This window comes from Staurois parvus, unplaced genomic scaffold, assembly GCF_062004578.1.
Source record: "Staurois parvus isolate SC_StPar_1 unplaced genomic scaffold, SC_StPar_1.0 ptg000445l, whole genome shotgun sequence".
Lineage (NCBI taxonomy): Eukaryota > Metazoa > Chordata > Amphibia > Anura > Ranidae > Staurois > Staurois parvus.
Window position 1 is genome coordinate 7,760,148 of NW_028318241.1, and position 19,570 is coordinate 7,779,717.

Below are 19,570 nucleotides of genomic sequence, written 5' to 3' on the forward strand. Positions count from 1 at the left end.
TGACCATTAAAGGTTCCAAAAATGTTAGTCTGGTTCACCCCCTCAGACACCATTTCGCAATAGCGGAGCAAAAAGGCCCTAATTTCCTCGTTTCGAGCGAAAGGGTTATACATATGTACATGCAGCGGCACCCTCTGACGATCTTCTCTGCACAAAAATGTCACGTCCTTCAAAACCGGGTCCCCCGCTTTCTCCGCCTGCCGCAACCAGCACGTCTGCATGTCAGCCTTGGAGGAGAAAGTCACATCATAGCAGCCACTTGATGGGAAACACTGCACACAGAAAATGGTATCTCGTGCCATACCCAGGATCTCTTCCACCACCGTTTTCTGCACAAAGTGCAGTCCAACCTCCGCCCTTCTAGCCTCACCTATAACCAGCCGCACTGTGTTAGGCACATCAGGAGCTACCGCAGCCATCCTGTGACCATTTCACCACACTCAATCCACACGGGGAGAGTGGGTGTAGGGATCGCAACCCGTTGCCTGGGGACTAAGCCTCCGGCCAATAGCAGCAAGGGGGGGCCCTCCGAAAAGGGACGCTCCCCCCAAGGCCGACCGTCGGGTACCCCAGGCACCTTCTGACCAAGGAGCCGAAACTCACTTGATCTTAGCCAAAAGGCCGAGCAGTGAGAACCACCTTCGTGATCATGGTATCTCCCCTGCCAGGTAAGTATGAGTTGGAAGGGACCGGCTAGTGCTCCCCGGTTGGGGCCACGCTTTGTCCACGTTATGGGAGCTTTCTGGGTATCTGTCAGAGCTAGGCCACAGAGCAATGCACATCTGTGTAAAGAGTGGAGCAGGAGTGTTGTAGTTTTTTTTTTTTTTCTTCTCTTCTTCTCCCCCCCAATGTCTGGAGAGACGCAAAGGAGTTGCGAAATAGTCCCAGTGTAAACTGCGTCAGCGCATGTATTTGCATAGGAGGCGGCCCTTAAGCATCCAGCAGCAGCGCAAGCTTCCTGCCACGAAAGGAAGCATAGGAATATGGCGCAGCGGGAGGGGGCTGTTCCTACAGAGTTGGCGATTGTCCTGTAGCAGAAATGGGGAGTGAAGTCATGCACGGAAGAAGCCATTTGGCAAGGGATGCAATGCAGGTGCAAAGAGGCTAGAGAGAAGGGAGCAGGAGCTGAAAGAGCAGCCCACCCGGTGTGTCGTCAGACAAAGCTTTTAGCTGAACTATCATTGACCAGAAAGAATCAGGGGAGAGCACGAACGCAGTCCCCCACTACCACAAATTATGCAGTCGAGTTTCCCGCATTTGGGAAATCGCAGGGGTCAGCACAGCCGGAGTGCAATGGTTGAGCCTCGCCCTGGGAGAACCACCTTCGTGATCATGGTATCTCCCCTGCCAGGTAAGTATGAGTTGGAAGGGACCGGCTAGTGCTCCCCGGTTGGGGCCGCGCTTTGTCCACGTTATGGGAGCTTTCTGGGTATCTGTCAGAGCTAGGCCACAGAGCAATGCACATCTGTGTAAAGAGTGGAGCAGGAGTGTTGTAGTTTTTTTTTTTTTTCTTCTCTTCTTCTCCCCCCCAATGTCTGGAGAGACGCAAAGGAGTTGCGAAATAGTCCCAGTGTAAACTGCGTCAGCGCATGTATTTGCATAGGAGGCGGCCCTTAAGCATCCAGCAGCAGCGCAAGCTTCCTGCCACGAAAGGAAGCATAGGAATATGGCGCAGCGGGAGGGGGCTGTTCCTACAGAGTTGGCGATTGTCCTGTAGCAGAAATGGGGAGTGAAGTCATGCACGGAAGAAGCCATTTGGCAAGGGATGCAATGCAGGTGCAAAGAGGCTAGAGAGAAGGGAGCAGGAGCTGAAAGAGCAGCCCACCCGGTGTGTCGTCAGACAAAGCTTTTAGCTGAACTATCATTGACCAGAAAGAATCAGGGGAGAGCGCGAACGCAGTCCCCCACTACCACAAATTATGCAGTCGAGTTTCCCGCATTTGGGGAAATCGCAGGGGTCAGCACAGCCGGAGTGCAATGGTTGAGCCTCGCCCTGGGAGAACCACCTTCGTGATCATGGTATCTCCCCTGCCAGGTAAGTATGAGTTGGAAGGGACCGGCTAGTGCTCCCCGGTTGGGGCCGCGCTTTGTCCACGTTATGGGAGCTTTCTGGGTATCTGTCAGAGCTAGGCCACAGAGCAATGCACATCTGTGTAAAGAGTGGAGCAGGAGTGTTGTAGTTTTTTTTTTTTTTTCTTCTCTTCTTCTCCCCCCCAATGTCTGGAGAGACGCAAAGGAGTTGCGAAATAGTCCCAGTGTAAACTGCGTCAGCGCATGTATTTGCATAGGAGGCGGCCCTTAAGCATCCAGCAGCAGCGCAAGCTTCCTGCCACGAAAGGAAGCATAGGAATATGGCGCAGCGGGAGGGGGCTGTTCCTACAGAGTTGGCGATTGTCCTGTAGCAGAAATGGGGAGTGAAGTCATGCACGGAAGAAGCCATTTGGCAAGGGATGCAATGCAGGTGCAAAGAGGCTAGAGAGAAGGGAGCAGGAGCTGAAAGAGCAGCCCACCCGGTGTGTCGTCAGACAAAGCTTTTAGCTGAACTATCATTGACCAGAAAGAATCAGGGGAGAGCGCGAACGCAGTCCCCCCACTACCACAAATTATGCAGTCGAGTTTCCCGCATTTGGGGAAATCGCAGGGGTCAGCACAGCCGGAGTGCAATGGTTGAGCCTCGCCCTGGGAGAACCTTTTTTTTTTTTTTTTTTTTTTATGCCTATTCAGACTGAATCACTGACACAATTCGTTCAACAAAAAACGGAATCTGCTCAGCGTTCTTTGCATCATCTCAGGCATCAACATATCAAAAAACACATAAAAACCTTTTATACACTTTATACATCCCCACCCCCACCCCCCCACCACTCCCCCACATTCCACATCCCGTCAGCCTCCTCATCCCCCAACCTCTTCCTATCTAATTCCAACACCAAGGAAAACTTAGCCATGCACCACCTAACACATTCCACTTCGGACAATATCTCTCTCTTCCTGCACATTAAACCCCTCGCAGCCCACACCACCTCCTTCACCACAGCCGAAACAATATGCATCTTTCTCTTCACATCCCTCTCACCACCCACCAAACCCAAAACTCCAGCCTCAAAAGTGATGTGCTTCACCCCCACCACCCTCACCACAAAACCCTCCAACAACCTCCACACCTCCTTAGCAAACTCACATTCCCAAAAAACGTGTCTCTCCGTTTCACAACCTCCACACCCTTCCCTTGGACACCGGTCACTCCTCACCAAGTCCCTAGATTTTAGAAAGACCCGTGTAGATAAACAATTATGCAATGTAAGCCACGCAATCTGTTTCTGCTTATTTGTCACACCAATGATTGCCAAGTTCTTCCAGCACACTTCCGCCCATTTGGAACTCAAACCCCGCACATTTGACACCACCTCTCCCCTCCGCAACCACTTCCATAAAGACTCCTTTTTCACTGCATCCTGCCCCAGCTCCACCAATTTATTTTCCTCATAAAAGGCCTTCATACCCAGGTAATATGCAGGCGAGACCAGTGACAGTGGTTTCCTCAGATCTCTTCTGCACCACCCCCACCTCACCACCGGCCACCCCACCAGGTACCTCATCAAACAAGCCATCTTTCCCCCACCCATAAAGGCTTTAAAATGAGTCAACCACCACTGCACCTTTAGAAAAAGCTCAATGTTTGGAAAGCCATATCCTCCGGCACAACCATCCTTCATCACCGTTTCCCTTGAAATCTTCTCCATCTTTGCCCCCCAAAAAAACATGAAGAGCACCCTCATCACCTTCATTACCATCTGCTTATTAGGAGCAAACACCACTCCAAAGTGCACCAGTAGTGGCAGGACACACGCCTTCACCACCACCGTCTTCCCAGTGAAGGACAGGTTCCTCAATTTCCAGAAACCAAGCTTTTTCTCTATCTTTGCCAGCCCCACCTCCGCATTCTTCTGACAACACAGATTACGGGAGAAAAACACCCCCAACACTTTCATCTGTTCCACCACCTCCACTTTCCCTCCCACCACCTCACATGACCCGCTCAAAGCGCACACCTGGCTCTTCCCCCAATTCACTTTCAGACCCGACATGCATCCGAAAATACTCAGCAACAGCTCCGCCCTCAACAGATCACTCCTGGAGCTACAAACAAAAGCAGTGTCATCCATGTAGCACAACCCTTTAACATTTTCATTGTCACCTCCGGGCACAAACACACCCTTAAACACTTTGTCCCTCTTCACATGCTGCAACAGGGGTTCCATCACGCAGATAAAAATAATGGGGGACAGGGGACACCCCTGCCTCACTCCCGATCTGATCCGCACCGGTTCCGTCAGGTTCCCATTCACTAAAATCCTACTGCTAACCCCCTTATATAACCCCCTTACCATCTCCACAAAGGCCGTCGGCAGCCCCATCTTCTGCAACACCATAAACAGAAACTGGTGCGATACTTGATCATATGCTTTTTCCAAATCAAAGCTAGCCACAGCCAATGGGGCGTTGGTACTTTGGGCATAGTAAATCAAATCTCTCAGAAATATCAGGTGATCCGTCACCCTCCTACCCGGCACAGCACACGCCTGACCATCCCCCACCACCTTGCTGATGACCTCCCGCATCCTACCAGCCAGCAATTTGGTCAGCAACTTATAGTCACAATTCAGCAAAGTTATCGGCCGCCAGTTTTTCATATCCTTGGGGTCACCTTTCTTAAACAGCAAGGTGATCACCCCTTCCTTCATCGACCGAGATAACATCTTCCCTGCCATACAGCACTGAAGCACCTCAACTACATGCACCTTCAATACCTTCCAAAATCTTAAATAAAATTCCAAGGGAATTCCGTCCCCTCCTGGTGTCTTATTTTTCCTCATTCCCCTAAGGGTATCCTCCACCTCCTTTTCTGTCACAGGATCCACCAACATACCACCATCCTCCTCACCCAATCCACCATCCAAGATCCCACAATACTGCTCAACTTCCTCAACAGAGGCACCACCTCCTCCCTTATACAACTCCCCATAGAAACCTCTGATCACCTCCTCCATCCTCTCACCTTGCACTTCTACCTCCCCGTCCATTACAGAAGTAAACACTTTCTTAGGCCCATATGCCTTCCTAAAAAAGAACCGAGAGCACCTTTCTCCCCCCTCCATCTCTTGCACTTTTGCTCTAAACACAATACCTTCCCCCCGCTTCTTCAAGGACAACTTCCGCTCTTCCCGCACCTCCTTTATTTCATCCTCCACTTCCAGCCCCAACCTTTTGCATTTGAACAAGAACAACAATTTAGACAAGATCCTCTCCTCCTCCTCTCTCCTCCTTCTAGCCCCTTCTCTCCCCTTCTTCTGAAAGAAGGTCCTAATACATGCCTTAGCCCAATCCCACCAACCCAGCACATTAGCAAACTCAGCTTTCCGACACACCAATGCTCCAAAGAACACCTCAAACTGCTCACCAACTCCCTCCTCCTCCAATAGAGTGCAATTCAGTTTCCATACCCCACCTCCAAACCGCACCCCAACCTCCAGATCAAATGACCCCGTAAGCAGCACATGATCAGAGAAAGTCACCGGATCAACCCTATAACCGGTCACCTTCATTGTAGGGGAACAAAAGAAAAAATCGATCCTGGACCTTACAGTCCCTCTGTCAGAATTGAAGGTGAAAGACACCTTCCCACCCTCCACTTCCACAGCAACATCTTGAAGACGGAAATCCCCCACCACCTCATTCAGGAGTTTGGACGACCCATCCATCCCTCCCTCCTCCCTTTCACCTTGTCTATCCTCCTTCCTCCTTATACAATTAAGATCACCAGCCACTATCGTAGGCAATCTTCCAGGTAACCACAACTTCAAGGTCTCAAGGAATACCACCCTCTCCTTTCTTTCAGCCGGAGCATAACAATTTATTAAACGCACCTCCTTCCCATACACATCCAATACCACCACCTGCATTCTCCCAGGGATCACAATCTCATGCGATATGCACAGTACATCCTTATTTTTGATCAAGATCCCCACCCCCTCACTCCTAGATGCACATGCTGGTGACCATAAGGAATGCCCCCGCACCCACTCCCCCTCAGGGGCTCTCTCCACTCCACACTCCTGAACACATATCACATCTGCAGTCACTTTTTCCAAGTGCTCAAACACCACCGCCCGCCGCCACCCAGAACAAATGCTCCGTACATTCACAGAAGATACAACAAACAGCATAATGAAAAAAGGATGTATCATTCTCATATCAGCCATAATAAAGCTATTTACAGGTGTTCCATTGACTCCACCTTTCCACTTACACTCTCTATACCACCATGCTGTCTTCTCCTAACCAAAGGAGGATTGGCGGACTCTACATCAGAATCCCCATCAAGGCTGCCAAGCAAAGCACCCAGACCACCCCCACCCGAATCATCCACCCTCGCTCGTTTGGATGCGGATGAAGATGGTCCCGCCCCTTCCCCAGAGGCGACAATCAAACGCTGCCCACACTCCAAACTACCATCACTTTCCACCTCCACCATATCATCGTCCTCATCACTGTCCGATAAATCCCCTATCAGAGCCGCAAATCTATTTGGATTACTCAGTCCAGCAAGCACCCTCTCCTCTGGCTGTTCACCAGCGTGTTCTTCCTTCCGACAGGGCAGTGAGTCACCGCTTCCTCCACATTGCAGTCCACCTGTCAGCCCACTCTCCTCCGCGTGGCATCCGACACCCGTTCCCACCACCGCAGCAGCTTCACCGGGGTGAACACTGACAGCGCCCGCCAGAACACCGGCAGCGTCATCAGCGACACGTATCCCCTCCGCCGCTACCGGCCGGTCTGCAGGGACAACATCATCAGCCGGGCGCTCCAGGATGAGGACAGCAGAGTCCGCAGCCGCGGGGCTCTCACTCTCCCCCTCCTCCTGTCGCGCCCTTCTCGGCTTCCGCTGCTCCTTGTACAATCCACCGGACCCCAACCGCTGCACAAGTCTCTCCTCCAAGCCACTCCTCCGTCTTGCCTCGAAGTATTCATCACACTGCCGGGCAAGATGTCCTGCCTTCCTGCAGATATCGCAAACTTTCCTCTCTCTGCACTCTCTGGAAGGATGACCCTCATGGCCACAAAAACGACATTTAGGGATCTGTTCACATTCCTGGCTTGTATGGCCATATACATAGCATTTTCTGCAATAACTGGGCTGACCTGCATAAAACAGGAACCCCCGCTCACCACCAACATTAAACACTGCAGGGGGTCTCCGCACACCCCCCACACACCCCTCATCATGAAAAAAACGCCCAATAAATCTGTACTTTCCAGACCATATACCGAACTTATTCCGAACTTTATCCCCCCCTTTCAGCTCTTCACAGTAGGTTTTCAAAAAAGCTCTAACCAAATTCACGTCCGCAAACGGATTATAAAGATGTACAATAATGACCTTCTCCTCTTGCATAAACAGGGGGATAACATCAAATTTCCGCACAATTTCCTCCTCCATCCTCTTAGCTTTCTCATAAACATTCCAGCAGACATCCGGACAGGTAAAGGTCACATCATATATCCCCTGCTGGGGAAAGTCCTGCAAACATACTATGTCTCTTACCCTAATGTCCAAAGCGTCCACCAAAAGATCCACAACCACTGCTCTTAGGTCCACTTCCATCTTCAAGCCCGGCTTCACCAAGAACCGCAAAGAATCGCGCATCCCACGATTCGCCATGTTGATGGCACCAAAGTGCCTCGCCTCCAACTTCCACCCGAAGAGCACCCCAACAAAGGGGGCTCCCCGGCTGCCTACTCACTGGCTGTTAGGAGCACCACACTCAGGAGATGTCACGCCCTGGGAGAACCACCTTCGTGATCATGGTATCTCCCCTGCCAGGTAAGTATGAGTTGGAAGGGACCGGCTAGTGCTCCCCGGTTGGGGCCACTCTTTGTCCACGTTAGGGGAGCTTTCTGGGTATCTGTCAGAGCTAGGCCACAGAGCAATGCACATCTGTGTAAAGAGTGGAGCAGGAGTGTTGTAGTTTTTTTTTTTTTTCTTCTCTTCTTCTCCCCCCCAATGTCTGGAGAGACGCAAAGGAGTTGCGAAATAGTCCCAGTGTAAACTGCGTCAGCGCATGTATTTGCATAGGAGGCGGCCCTTAAGCATCCAGCAGCAGCGCAAGCTTCCTGCCACGAAAGGAAGCATAGGAATATGGCGCAGCGGGAGGGGGCTGTTCCTACAGAGTTGGCGATTGTCCTGTAGCAGAAATGGGGAGTGAAGTCATGCACGGAAGAAGCCATTTGGCAAGGGATGCAATGCAGGTGCAAAGAGGCTAGAGAGAAGGGAGCAGGAGCTGAAAGAGCAGCCCACCCGGTGTGTCGTCAGACAAAGCTTTTAGCTGAACTATCATTGACCAGAAAGAATCAGGGGAGAGCGCGAACGCAGTCCCCCACTACCACAAATTATGCAGTCGAGTTTCCCGCATTTGGGGAAATCGCAGGGGTCAGCACAGCCGGAGTGCAATGGTTGAGCCTCGCCCTGGGAGAACCACCTTCGTGATCATGGTATCTCCCCTGCCAGGTAAGTATGAGTTGGAAGGGACCGGCTAGTGCTCCCCGGTTGGGGCCGCGCTTTGTCCACGTTATGGGAGCTTTCTGGGTATCTGTCAGAGCTAGGCCACAGAGCAATGCACATCTGTGTAAAGAGTGGAGCAGGAGTGTTGTAGTTTTTTTTTTTTTTCTTCTCTTCTTCTCCCCCCCAATGTCTGGAGAGACGCAAAGGAGTTGCGAAATAGTCCCAGTGTAAACTGCGTCAGCGCATGTATTTGCATAGGAGGCGGCCCTAAGCATCCAGCAGCAGCGCAAGCTTCCTGCCACGAAAGGAAGCATAGGAATATGGCGCAGCGGGAGGGGGCTGTTCCTACAGAGTTGGCGATTGTCCTGTAGCAGAAATGGGGAGTGAAGTCATGCACGGAAGAAGCCATTTGGCAAGGGATGCAATGCAGGTGCAAAGAGGCTAGAGAGAAGGGAGCAGGAGCTGAAAGAGCAGCCCACCCGGTGTGTCGTCAGACAAAGCTTTTAGCTGAACTATCATTGACCAGAAAGAATCAGGGGAGAGCGCGAACGCAGTCCCCCACTACCACAAATTATGCAGTCGAGTTTCCCGCATTTGGGGAAATCGCAGGGGTCAGCACAGCCGGAGTGCAATGGTTGAGCCTCGCCCTGGGAGAACCACCTTCGTGATCATGGTATCTCCCCTGCCAGGTAAGTATGAGTTGGAAGGGACCGGCTAGTGCTCCCCGGTTGGGGCCGCGCTTTGTCCACGTTATGGGAGCTTTCTGGGTATCTGTCAGAGCTAGGCCACAGAGCAATGCACATCTGTGTAAAGAGTGGAGCAGGAGTGTTGTAGTTTTTTTTTTTTTTCTTTTCTTCTCCCCCCCAATGTCTGGAGAGACGCAAAGGAGTTGCGAAATAGTCCCAGTGTAAACTGCGTCAGCGCATGTATTTGCATAGGAGGCGGCCCTTAAGCATCCAGCAGCAGCGCAAGCTTCCTGCCACGAAAGGAAGCATAGGAATATGGCGCAGCGGGAGGGGGCTGTTCCTACAGAGTTGGCGATTGTCCTGTAGCAGAAATGGGGAGTGAAGTCATGCACGGAAGAAGCCATTTGGCAAGGGATGCAATGCAGGTGCAAAGAGGCTAGAGAGAAGGGAGCAGGAGCTGAAAGAGCAGCCCACCCGGTGTGTCGTCAGACAAAGCTTTTAGCTGAACTATCATTGACCAGAAAGAATCAGGGGAGAGCGCGAACGCAGTCCCCCACTACCACAAATTATGCAGTCGAGTTTCCCGCATTTGGGGAAATCGCAGGGGTCAGCACAGCCGGAGTGCAATGGTTGAGCCTCGCCCTGGGAGAACCACCTTCGTGATCATGGTATCTCCCCTGCCAGGTAAGTATGAGTTGGAAGGGACCGGCTAGTGCTCCCCGGTTGGGGCCGCGCTTTGTCCACGTTATGGGAGCTTTCTGGGTATCTGTCAGAGCTTGGCCACAGAGCAATGCACATCTGTGTAAAGAGTGGAGCAGGAGTGTTGTAGTTTTTTTTTTTTTTCTTCTCTTCTTCTCCCCCCCAATGTCTGGAGAGACGCAAAGGAGTTGCGAAATAGTCCCAGTGTAAACTGCGTCAGCGCATGTATTTGCATAGGAGGCAGCCCTTAAGCATCCAGCAGCAGCGCAAGCTTCCTGCCACGAAAGGAAGCATAGGAATATGGCGCAGCGGGAGGGGGCTGTTCCTACAGAGTTGGCGATTGTCCTGTAGCAGAAATGGGGAGTGAAGTCATGCACGGAAGAAGCCATTTGGCAAGGGATGCAATGCAGGTGCAAAGAGGCTAGAGAGAAGGGAGCAGGAGCTGAAAGAGCAGCCCACCCGGTGTGTCGTCAGACAAAGCTTTTAGCTGAACTATCATTGACCAGAAAGAATCAGGGGAGAGCGCGAACGCAGTCCCCCACTACCACAAATTATGCAGTCGAGTTTCCCGCATTTGGGGAAATCGCAGGGGTCAGCACAGCCGGAGTGCAATGGTTGAGCCTCGCCCTGGGAGAACCACCTTCGTGATCATGGTATCTCCCCTGCCAGGTAAGTATGAGTTGGAAGGGACCGGCTAGTGCTCCCCGGTTGGGGCCGCGCTTTGTCCACGTTATGGGAGCTTTCTGGGTATCTGTCAGAGCTTGGCCACAGAGCAATGCACATCTGTGTAAAGAGTGGAGCAGGAGTGTTGTAGTTTTTTTTTTTTTTCTTCTCTTCTTCTCCCCCCCAATGTCTGGAGAGACGCAAAGGAGTTGCGAAATAGTCCCAGTGTAAACTGCGTCAGCGCATGTATTTGCATAGGAGGCAGCCCTTAAGCATCCAGCAGCAGCGCAAGCTTCCTGCCACGAAAGGAAGCATAGGAATATGGCGCAGCGGGAGGGGGCTGTTCCTACAGAGTTGGCGATTGTCCTGTAGCAGAAATGGGGAGTGAAGTCATGCACGGAAGAAGCCATTTGGCAAGGGATGCAATGCAGGTGCAAAGAGGCTAGAGAGAAGGGAGCAGGAGCTGAAAGAGCAGCCCACCCGGTGTGTCGTCAGACAAAGCTTTTAGCTGAACTATCATTGACCAGAAAGAATCAGGGGAGAGCGCGAACGCAGTCCCCCACTACCACAAATTATGCAGTCGAGTTTCCCGCATTTGGGGAAATCGCAGGGGTCAGCACAGCCGGAGTGCAATGGTTGAGCCTCGCCCTGGGAGAACCACCTTCGTGATCATGGTATGTCCCATGCCAGGTAAGTATGAGTTGGAAGGGACCGGCTAGTGCTCCCCGGTTGGGGCCGCGCTTTGTCCACGTTATGGGAGCTTTCTGGGTATCTGTCAGAGCTAGGCCACAGAGCAATGCACATCTGTGTAAAGAGTGGAGCAGGAGTGTTGTAGTTTTTTTTTTTTTTCTTCTCTTCTTCTCCCCCCCAATGTCTGGAGAGACGCAAAGGAGTTGCGAAATAGTCCCAGTGTAAACTGCGTCAGCGCATGTATTTGCATAGGAGGCGGCCCTTAAGCATCCAGCAGCAGCGCAAGCTTCCTGCCACGAAAGGAAGCATAGGAATATGGCGCAGCGGGAGGGGGCTGTTCCTACAGAGTTGGCGATTGTCCTGTAGCAGAAATGGGGAGTGAAGTCATGCACGGAAGAAGCCATTTGGCAAGGGATGCAATGCAGGTGCAAAGAGGCTAGAGAGAAGGGAGCAGGAGCTGAAAGAGCAGCCCACCCGGTGTGTCGTCAGACAAAGCTTTTAGCTGAACTATCATTGACCAGAAAGAATCAGGGGAGAGCGCGAACGCAGTCCCCCACTACCACAAATTATGCAGTCGAGTTTCCCGCATTTGGGGAAATCGCAGGGGTCAGCACAGCCGGAGTGCAATGGTTGAGCCTCGCCCTGGGAGAACCACCTTCGTGATCATGGTATCTCCCCTGCCAGGTAAGTATGAGTTGGAAGGGACCGGCTAGTGCTCCCCGGTTGGGGCCACGCTTTGTCCACGTTATGGGAGCTTTCTGGGTATCTGTCAGAGCTAGGCCACAGAGCAATGCACATCTGTGTAAAGAGTGGAGCAGGAGTGTTGTAGTTTTTTTTTTTTTTTCTTCTCTTCTTCTCCCCCCCAATGTCTGGAGAGACGCAAAGGAGTTGCGAAATAGTCCCAGTGTAAACTGCGTCAGCGCCTGTATTTGCATAGGAGGCGGCCCTTAAGCATCCAGCAGCAGCGCAAGCTTCCTGCCACGAAAGGAAGCATAGGAATATGGCGCAGCGGGAGGGGGCTGTTCCTACAGAGTTGGCGATTGTCCTGTAGCAGAAATGGGGAGTGAAGTCATGCACGGAAGAAGCCATTTGGCAAGGGATGCAATGCAGGTGCAAAGAGGCTAGAGAGAAGGGAGCAGGAGCTGAAAGAGCAGCCCACCCGGTGTGTCGTCAGACAAAGCTTTTAGCTGAACTATCATTGACCAGAAAGAATCAGGGGAGAGCGCGAACGCAGTCCCCCACTACCACAAATTATGCAGTCGAGTTTCCCGCATTTGGGGAAATCGCAGGGGTCAGCACAGCCGGAGTGCAATGGTTGAGCCTCGCCCTGGGAGAACCACCTTCGTGATCATGGTATCTCCCCTGCCAGGTAAGTATGAGTTGGAAGGGACCGGCTAGTGCTCCCCGGTTGGGGCCACGCTTTGTCCACGTTATGGGAGCTTTCTGGGTATCTGTCAGAGCTAGGCCACAGAGCAATGCACATCTGTGTAAAGAGTGGAGCAGGAGTGTTGTAGTTTTTTTTTGTTTTTTTTTTTCTTCTTCTCCCCCCCAATGTCTGGAGAGACGCAAAGGAGTTGCGAAATAGTCCCAGTGTAAACTGCGTCAGCGCATGTATTTGAATAGGAGGCGGCCCTTAAGCATCCAGCAGCAGCGCAAGCTTCCTGCCACGAAAGGAAGCATAGGAATATGGCGCAGCGGGAGGGGGCTGTTCCTACAGAGTTGGCGATTGTCCTGTAGCAGAAATGGAGAGTGAAGTCATGCACGGAAGAAGCCATTTGGCAAGGGATGCAATGCAGGTGCAAAGAGGCTAGAGAGAAGGGAGCAGGAGCTGAAAGAGCAGCCCACCCGGTGTGTCGTCAGACAAAGCTTTTAGCTGAACTATCATTGACCAGAAAGAATCAGGGGAGAGCGCGAACGCAGTCCCCCACTACCACAAATTATGCAGTCGAGTTTCCCGCATTTGGGGAAATCGCAGGGGTCAGCACAGCCAGAGTGCAATGGTTGAGCCTCGCCCTGGGAGAACCACCTTCGTGATCATGGTATCTCCCCTGCCAGGTAAGTATGAGTTGGAAGGGACCGGCTAGTGCTCCCCGGTTGGGGCCACGCTTTGTCCACGTTATGGGAGCTTTCTGGGTATCTGTCAGAGCTAGGCCACAGAGCAATGCACATCTGTGTAAAGAGTGGAGCAGGAGTGTTGTAGTTTTTTTTTTGTTTTTTTTTTTTCTTCTTCTCCCCCCCAATGTCTGGAGAGACGCAAAGGAGTTGCGAAATAGTCCCAGTGTAAACTGCGTCAGCGCATGTATTTGCATAGGAGGCGGCCCTTAAGCATCCAGCAGCAGCGCAAGCTTCCTGCCACGAAAGGAAGCATAGGAATATGGCGCAGCGGGAGGGGGCTGTTCCTACAGAGTTGGCGATTGTCCTGTAGCAGAAATGGGGAGTGAAGTCATGCACGGAAGAAGCCATTTGGCAAGGGATGCAATGCAGGTGCAAAGAGGCTAGAGAGAAGGGAGCAGGAGCTGAAAGAGCAGCCCACCCGGTGTGTCGTCAGACAAAGCTTTTAGCTGAACTATCATTGACCAGAAAGAATCAGGGGAGAGCGCGAACGCAGTCCCCCACTACCACAAATTATGCAGTCGAGTTTCCCGCATTTGGGGAAATCGCAGGGGTCAGCACAGCCGGAGTGCAATGGTTGAGCCTCGCCCTGGGAGAACCACCTTCGTGATCATGGTATCTCCCCTGCCAGGTAAGTATGAGTTGGAAGGGACCGGCTAGTGCTCCCCGGTTGGGGCCACGCTTTGTCCACGTTATGGGAGCTTTCTGGGTATCTGTCAGAGCTAGGCCACAGAGCAATGCACATCTGTGTAAAGAGTGGAGCAGGAGTGTTGTAGTTTTTTTTTTTCTTCTTCTCCCCCCCAATGTCTGGAGAGACGCAAAGGAGTTGCGAAATAGTCCCAGTGTAAACTGCGTCAGCGCATGTATTTGCATAGGAGGCGGCCCTTAAGCATCCAGCAGCAGCGCAAGCTTCCTGCCACGAAAGGAAGCATAGGAATATGGCGCAGCGGGAGGGGGCTGTTCCTACAGAGTTGGCGATTGTCCTGTAGCAGAAATGGGGAGTGAAGTCATGCACGGAAGAAGCCATTTGGCAAGGGATGCAATGCAGGTGCAAAGAGGCTAGAGAGAAGGGAGCAGGAGCTGAAAGAGCAGCCCACCCGGTGTGTCGTCAGACAAAGCTTTTAGCTGAACTATCATTGACCAGAAAGAATCAGGGGAGAGCGCGAACGCAGTCCCCCACTACCACAAATTATGCAGTCGAGTTTCCCGCATTTGGGGAAATCGCAGGGGTCAGCACAGCCGGAGTGCAATGGTTGAGCCTCGCCCTGGGAGAACCACCTTCGTGATCATGGTATCTCCCCTGCCAGGTAAGTATGAGTTGGAAGGGACCGGCTAGTGCTCCCCGGTTGGGGCCACGCTTTGTCCACGTTATGGGAGCTTTCTGGGTATCTGTCAGAGCTAGGCCACAGAGCAATGCACATCTGTGTAAAGAGTGGAGCAGGAGTGTTGTAGTTTTTTTTTGTTTTTTTTTTTCTTCTTCTCCCCCCCAATGTCTGGAGAGACGCAAAGGAGTTGCGAAATAGTCCCAGTGTAAACTGCGTCAGCGCATGTATTTGAATAGGAGGCGGCCCTTAAGCATCCAGCAGCAGCGCAAGCTTCCTGCCACGAAAGGAAGCATAGGAATATGGCGCAGCGGGAGGGGGCTGTTCCTACAGAGTTGGCGATTGTCCTGTAGCAGAAATGGAGAGTGAAGTCATGCACGGAAGAAGCCATTTGGCAAGGGATGCAATGCAGGTGCAAAGAGGCTAGAGAGAAGGGAGCAGGAGCTGAAAGAGCAGCCCACCCGGTGTGTCGTCAGACAAAGCTTTTAGCTGAACTATCATTGACCAGAAAGAATCAGGGGAGAGCGCGAACGCAGTCCCCCACTACCACAAATTATGCAGTCGAGTTTCCCGCATTTGGGGAAATCGCAGGGGTCAGCACAGCCAGAGTGCAATGGTTGAGCCTCGCCCTGGGAGAACCACCTTCGTGATCATGGTATCTCCCCTGCCAGGTAAGTATGAGTTGGAAGGGACCGGCTAGTGCTCCCCGGTTGGGGCCGCGCTTTGTCCACATTATGGGAGCTTTCTGGGTATCCGTCAGAGCTAGGCCACAGAGCAATGCACATCTGTGTAAAGAGTGGAGCAGGAGTGTTGTAGTTTTTTTTTTTTTTCTTCTCTTCTTCTCCCCCCCAATGTCTGGAGAGACGCAAAGGAGTTGCGAAATAGTCCCAGTGTAAACTGCGTCAGCGCATGTATTTGCATAGGAGGCGGCCCTTAAGCATCCAGCAGCAGCGCAAGCTTCCTGCCACGAAAGGAAGCATAGGAATATGGCGCAGCGTGAGGGGGCTGTTCCTACAGAGTTGGCGATTGTCCTGTAGCAGAAATGGGGAGTGAAGTCATGCACGGAAGAAGCCATTTGGCAAGGGATGCAATGCAGGTGCAAAGAGGCTAGAGAGAAGGGAGCAGGAGCTGAAAGAGCAGCCCACCCGGTGTGTCGTCAGACAAAGCTTTTAGCTGAACTATCATTGACCAGAAAGAATCAGGGGAGAGCGCGAACGCAGTCCCCCACTACCACAAATTATGCAGTCGAGTTTCCCGCATTTGGGGAAATCGCAGGGGTCAGCACAGCCGGAGTGCAATGGTTGAGCCTCGCCCTGGGAGAACCACCTTCGTGATCATGGTATCTCCCCTGCCAGGTAAGTATGAGTTGGAAGGGACCGGCTAGTGCTCCCCGGTTGGGGCCACGCTTTGTCCACGTTATGGGAGCTTTCTGGGTATCTGTCAGAGCTAGGCCACAGAGCAATGCACATCTGTGTAAAGAGTGGAGCAGGAGTGTTGTAGTTTTTTTTTTTTTTCTTCTCTTCTTCTCCCCCCCAATGTCTGGAGAGACGCAAAGGAGTTGCGAAATAGTCCCAGTGTAAACTGCGTCAGCGCATGTATTTGCATAGGAGGCGGCCCTTAAGCATCCAGCAGCAGCGCAAGCTTCCTGCCACGAAAGGAAGCATAGGAATATGGCGCAGCGTGAGGGGGCTGTTCCTATAGAGTTGGCGATTGTCCTGTAGCAGAAATGGGGAGTGAAGTCATGCACGGAAGAAGCCATTTGGCAAGGGATGCAATGCAGGTGCAAAGAGGCTAGAGAGAAGGGAGCAGGAGCTGAAAGAGCAGCCCACCCGGTGTGTCGTCAGACAAAGCTTTTAGCTGAACTATCATTGACCAGAAAGAATCAGGGGAGAGCGCGAACGCAGTCCCCCACTACCACAAATTATGCAGTCGAGTTTCCCGCATTTGGGGAAATCGCAGGGGTCAGCACAGCCGGAGTGCAATGGTTGAGCCTCGCCCTGGGAGAACCACCTTCGTGATCATGGTATCTCCCCTGCCAGGTAAGTATGAGTTGGAAGGGACCGGCTAGTGCTCCCCGGTTGGGGCCGCGCTTTGTCCACGTTATGGGAGCTTTCTGGGTATCTGTCAGAGCTAGGCCACAGAGCAATGCACATCTGTGTAAAGAGTGGAGCAGGAGTGTTGTAGTTTTTTTTTTTTTTCTTCTCTTCTTCTCCCCCCCAATGTCTGGAGAGACGCAAAGGAGTTGCGAAATAGTCCCAGTGTAAACTGCGTCAGCGCATGTATTTGCATAGGAGGCGGCCCTTAAGCATCCAGCAGCAGCGCAAGCTTCCTGCCACGAAAGGAAGCATAGGAATATGGCGCAGCGGGAGGGGGCTGTTCCTACAGAGTTGGCGATTGTCCTGTAGCAGAAATGGGGAGTGAAGTCATGCACGGAAGAAGCCATTTGGCAAGGGATGCAATGCAGGTGCAAAGAGGCTAGAGAGAAGGGAGCAGGAGCTGAAAGAGCAGCCCACCCGGTGTGTCGTCAGACAAAGCTTTTAGCTGAACTATCATTGACCAGAAAGAATCAGGGGAGAGCGCGAACGCAGTCCCCCACTACCACAAATTATGCAGTCGAGTTTCCCGCATTTGGGGAAATCGCAGGGGTCAGCACAGCCGGAGTGCAATGGTTGAGCCTCGCCCTGGGAGAACCACCTTCGTTTTTCGTTTTTAAATAACTTTATTGAAGCAAATCATAGTATACAAGTTCAAAATTCAAAGTTAAGCATAAGGATTGGTACAGATTTCACTTTACATACAAACCATTCTGTTATTTCATTAATACATCACATTGAAAGTCTAGACCAGGTTTCTTTGCACCATAGTTTACTTTTGTGTTTGTGATTTTTCTCATCAAGCAAAACGTATAAATGCATTACACTAAAACTCAAAGATATGCATTCTCTGACTGGTACCTCGTTAGAATTGAAAATTATTTTGTTTCGGACTTTCCACAAAGCTTCTTTGAATGAATTAATCATTTTCCATAGGATTACAAATTTATCCCTTGGTATTGTTTCCACCTTTCCATAAAGAACCAACTCATAATCTACATCCTTAATTCCCGACACCCGTTCTAGAAGCGGTTTTACCACCCTCCAGAGCTCTTTGGCATAAAAGCAATCCCACAGAAGGTGCTTTACTGTCTCATTGGATCCACAGGAGGACCTTGGGCACTCAGCTAATGGTACCACACGTCTTTTGTGCTGAAAAACTCTGGTAGGCAGACACTCATGAACACAGGCCCATGCTAAATCCTTTTGGCTATTAAAGAGCTGTTTAGAGCTAACTTTTGACCAAATAGATTTGGCCTCATCTTCTGGGATTTGAGTGATAGGGACCAAGGTCTCTGCAGCACTAAAATACAGTTTCAGCTTTAACTTGTTAGAGAGATCTCCCAGTGTTTTACCTTGCAAGTTGAAGTCAGAGATGATGGTTGACAAAAGGCTATAAAACCATGGAGGGTGAAAGCAGAATGGGCTCTTCAGCGATAAGTCGTACCAACCATGCTTCTTAAACGTAAACCCTACTGCGTACTTTAGAAAAAAAGACCAAAAAGCATCCGTATTGTAGGCTTGAAGACATAGAACCAAGTATTTTGTTTGCAAAAAGCGCTTTATATTCGGCATACCTTTCCCACCTTTCTCTGGGGGTTTCATCATGTATATTCTTTTTAACCTCTCCATCTTTGAGCCCCAGACAAATAAAAAACACGTTCGGACAACTTGAGTCAAATGCAAATCTGTTGGAGGGAACGTGAGAGCTATGTACAGTAAAATAGGCAACAGAACCATTTTAATCAATAAAATCTTCCCTTCAATAGTCAACTGTCGCATTGTCCAGCCTATAACCTTCCTGTTTATCCTTTCCGTGACCACATTCCAGGACTCTTCTCCATCATTCTTAGAAGTAAAAATAGTGCCCAAGATTTTGATCGATTCCTTCTTTTGAAGTTGGCAATCTAAAGAGGGCTCCCAATTCCCCACTTCCATCATACTGCTTTTATTTACATTTAATTTAAATCCCGAAGCGCCACAAAAATATTCTGTTCTTCTAATTGCTCTTTTAACAGATGCGGGGTCAGTGCACAATATTGCAATATCATCCATGTATCCAGTTACTTTTACCTGCAGCCCTCCACTACCTGGCACATGGACTCCTCTGATCACCTTATCTTTCCTGATGGAGCATAAAAGTGGCTCAATGGCACAGACAAATAGTAATGGTGATAAAGGGCATCCCTGCTTGACACCACACTTCAAGCTAAACCCATCTGTCATGAAACCATTGACTAGAACCTGACTGGTACATTTGTTGTATAATGACTTTAAAGAGGACAGGAAGCCAGCTGGAATACCCATTTTGCGCAGAACATTAAATAAATACTCATGTGATATGCGGTCAAACGCTTTTTCAAAATCTAAAGACAGAATTGCCAGGCGTTGCTTACGGTCTTCAGTGTACCAAATAGAATCCCTAATAAGGTTGGTAATGTGGTGAATTCTACGCCCCGGGATACCGCACACCTGGTTACTATGGATCACTCTGTCTATCACTCTTTTCAGCCTGTTTGCTAAGACTTTGGAAAAGATTTTATAATCCAGGTTTAGGAGTGTTATAGGCCTCCAGTTCTTTAATTGGGCTTTATCTCCCTCCTTTGGAAGCAGAGTAATGATTCCTCTCCTCCAAGAACGGGGCAGCTCCATGCACAGAAAACATTTACTAAAGAGGTGTAACAAATCACTTTTCAAAATATCCCAAAACCGCAGGTAAAATTCAATAGGTAACCCATCCAA

General features: G+C 50.9%; 16 non-coding genes and 1 pseudogene across 16 annotated transcripts; all 17 read right to left on the minus strand.

Moving 5' to 3' along the window:
• Positions 1 to 1,196: 1,196 nt before the first annotated feature.
• On the minus strand, positions 1,197 to 1,359 carry LOC149453704 (U1 spliceosomal RNA). Its single transcript, XR_016314596.1, has one exon. It is a non-coding gene; the product is annotated as a U1 spliceosomal RNA (small nuclear RNA).
• Positions 1,360 to 1,879: 520 nt separating this feature from the next.
• Positions 1,880 to 2,043, minus strand: LOC149453705 (U1 spliceosomal RNA). Its single transcript, XR_016314642.1, has one exon. It is a non-coding gene; the product is annotated as a U1 spliceosomal RNA (small nuclear RNA).
• Positions 2,044 to 2,564: 521 nt separating this feature from the next.
• Positions 2,565 to 2,727, minus strand: LOC149453706 (U1 spliceosomal RNA). The gene has a single exon (XR_016314623.1). It is a non-coding gene; the product is annotated as a U1 spliceosomal RNA (small nuclear RNA).
• Positions 2,728 to 8,413: 5,686 nt separating this feature from the next.
• Positions 8,414 to 8,577, minus strand: LOC149453707 (U1 spliceosomal RNA). Its single transcript, XR_016314643.1, has one exon. It is a non-coding gene; the product is annotated as a U1 spliceosomal RNA (small nuclear RNA).
• A 519-nt stretch (positions 8,578 to 9,096) lies between these two features.
• LOC149453708 (U1 spliceosomal RNA) lies at positions 9,097 to 9,260 on the minus strand. Its single transcript, XR_016314645.1, has one exon. It is a non-coding gene; the product is annotated as a U1 spliceosomal RNA (small nuclear RNA).
• Positions 9,261 to 9,777: 517 nt separating this feature from the next.
• LOC149453709 (U1 spliceosomal RNA) lies at positions 9,778 to 9,941 on the minus strand. Its single transcript, XR_016314646.1, has one exon. It is a non-coding gene; the product is annotated as a U1 spliceosomal RNA (small nuclear RNA).
• A 520-nt stretch (positions 9,942 to 10,461) lies between these two features.
• Positions 10,462 to 10,625, minus strand: LOC149453710 (U1 spliceosomal RNA). The gene has a single exon (XR_016314647.1). It is a non-coding gene; the product is annotated as a U1 spliceosomal RNA (small nuclear RNA).
• Positions 10,626 to 11,145: 520 nt separating this feature from the next.
• On the minus strand, positions 11,146 to 11,309 carry LOC149453711 (U1 spliceosomal RNA). Its single transcript, XR_016314611.1, has one exon. It is a non-coding gene; the product is annotated as a U1 spliceosomal RNA (small nuclear RNA).
• Positions 11,310 to 11,829: 520 nt separating this feature from the next.
• Positions 11,830 to 11,993, minus strand: LOC149453712 (U1 spliceosomal RNA). Its single transcript, XR_016314648.1, has one exon. It is a non-coding gene; the product is annotated as a U1 spliceosomal RNA (small nuclear RNA).
• Positions 11,994 to 12,514: 521 nt separating this feature from the next.
• LOC149453713 (U1 spliceosomal RNA) lies at positions 12,515 to 12,678 on the minus strand. The gene has a single exon (XR_016314649.1). It is a non-coding gene; the product is annotated as a U1 spliceosomal RNA (small nuclear RNA).
• Positions 12,679 to 13,200: 522 nt separating this feature from the next.
• Positions 13,201 to 13,364, minus strand: LOC149453714 (U1 spliceosomal RNA). The gene has a single exon (XR_016314518.1). It is a non-coding gene; the product is annotated as a U1 spliceosomal RNA (small nuclear RNA).
• Positions 13,365 to 13,888: 524 nt separating this feature from the next.
• Positions 13,889 to 14,052, minus strand: LOC149453715 (U1 spliceosomal RNA). The gene has a single exon (XR_016314650.1). It is a non-coding gene; the product is annotated as a U1 spliceosomal RNA (small nuclear RNA).
• Positions 14,053 to 14,564: 512 nt separating this feature from the next.
• On the minus strand, positions 14,565 to 14,728 carry LOC149453716 (U1 spliceosomal RNA). The gene has a single exon (XR_016314651.1). It is a non-coding gene; the product is annotated as a U1 spliceosomal RNA (small nuclear RNA).
• Positions 14,729 to 15,250: 522 nt separating this feature from the next.
• On the minus strand, positions 15,251 to 15,414 carry LOC149453717 (U1 spliceosomal RNA). The gene has a single exon (XR_016314519.1). It is a non-coding gene; the product is annotated as a U1 spliceosomal RNA (small nuclear RNA).
• A 520-nt stretch (positions 15,415 to 15,934) lies between these two features.
• Positions 15,935 to 16,098, minus strand: LOC149453718 (U1 spliceosomal RNA). The gene has a single exon (XR_016314652.1). It is a non-coding gene; the product is annotated as a U1 spliceosomal RNA (small nuclear RNA).
• Positions 16,099 to 16,618: 520 nt separating this feature from the next.
• On the minus strand, positions 16,619 to 16,782 carry LOC149453719 (U1 spliceosomal RNA). Its single transcript, XR_016314653.1, has one exon. It is a non-coding gene; the product is annotated as a U1 spliceosomal RNA (small nuclear RNA).
• Positions 16,783 to 17,302: 520 nt separating this feature from the next.
• LOC149453720 (U1 spliceosomal RNA) lies at positions 17,303 to 17,444 on the minus strand (annotated as a pseudogene).
• Positions 17,445 to 19,570: the final 2,126 nt, after the last annotated feature.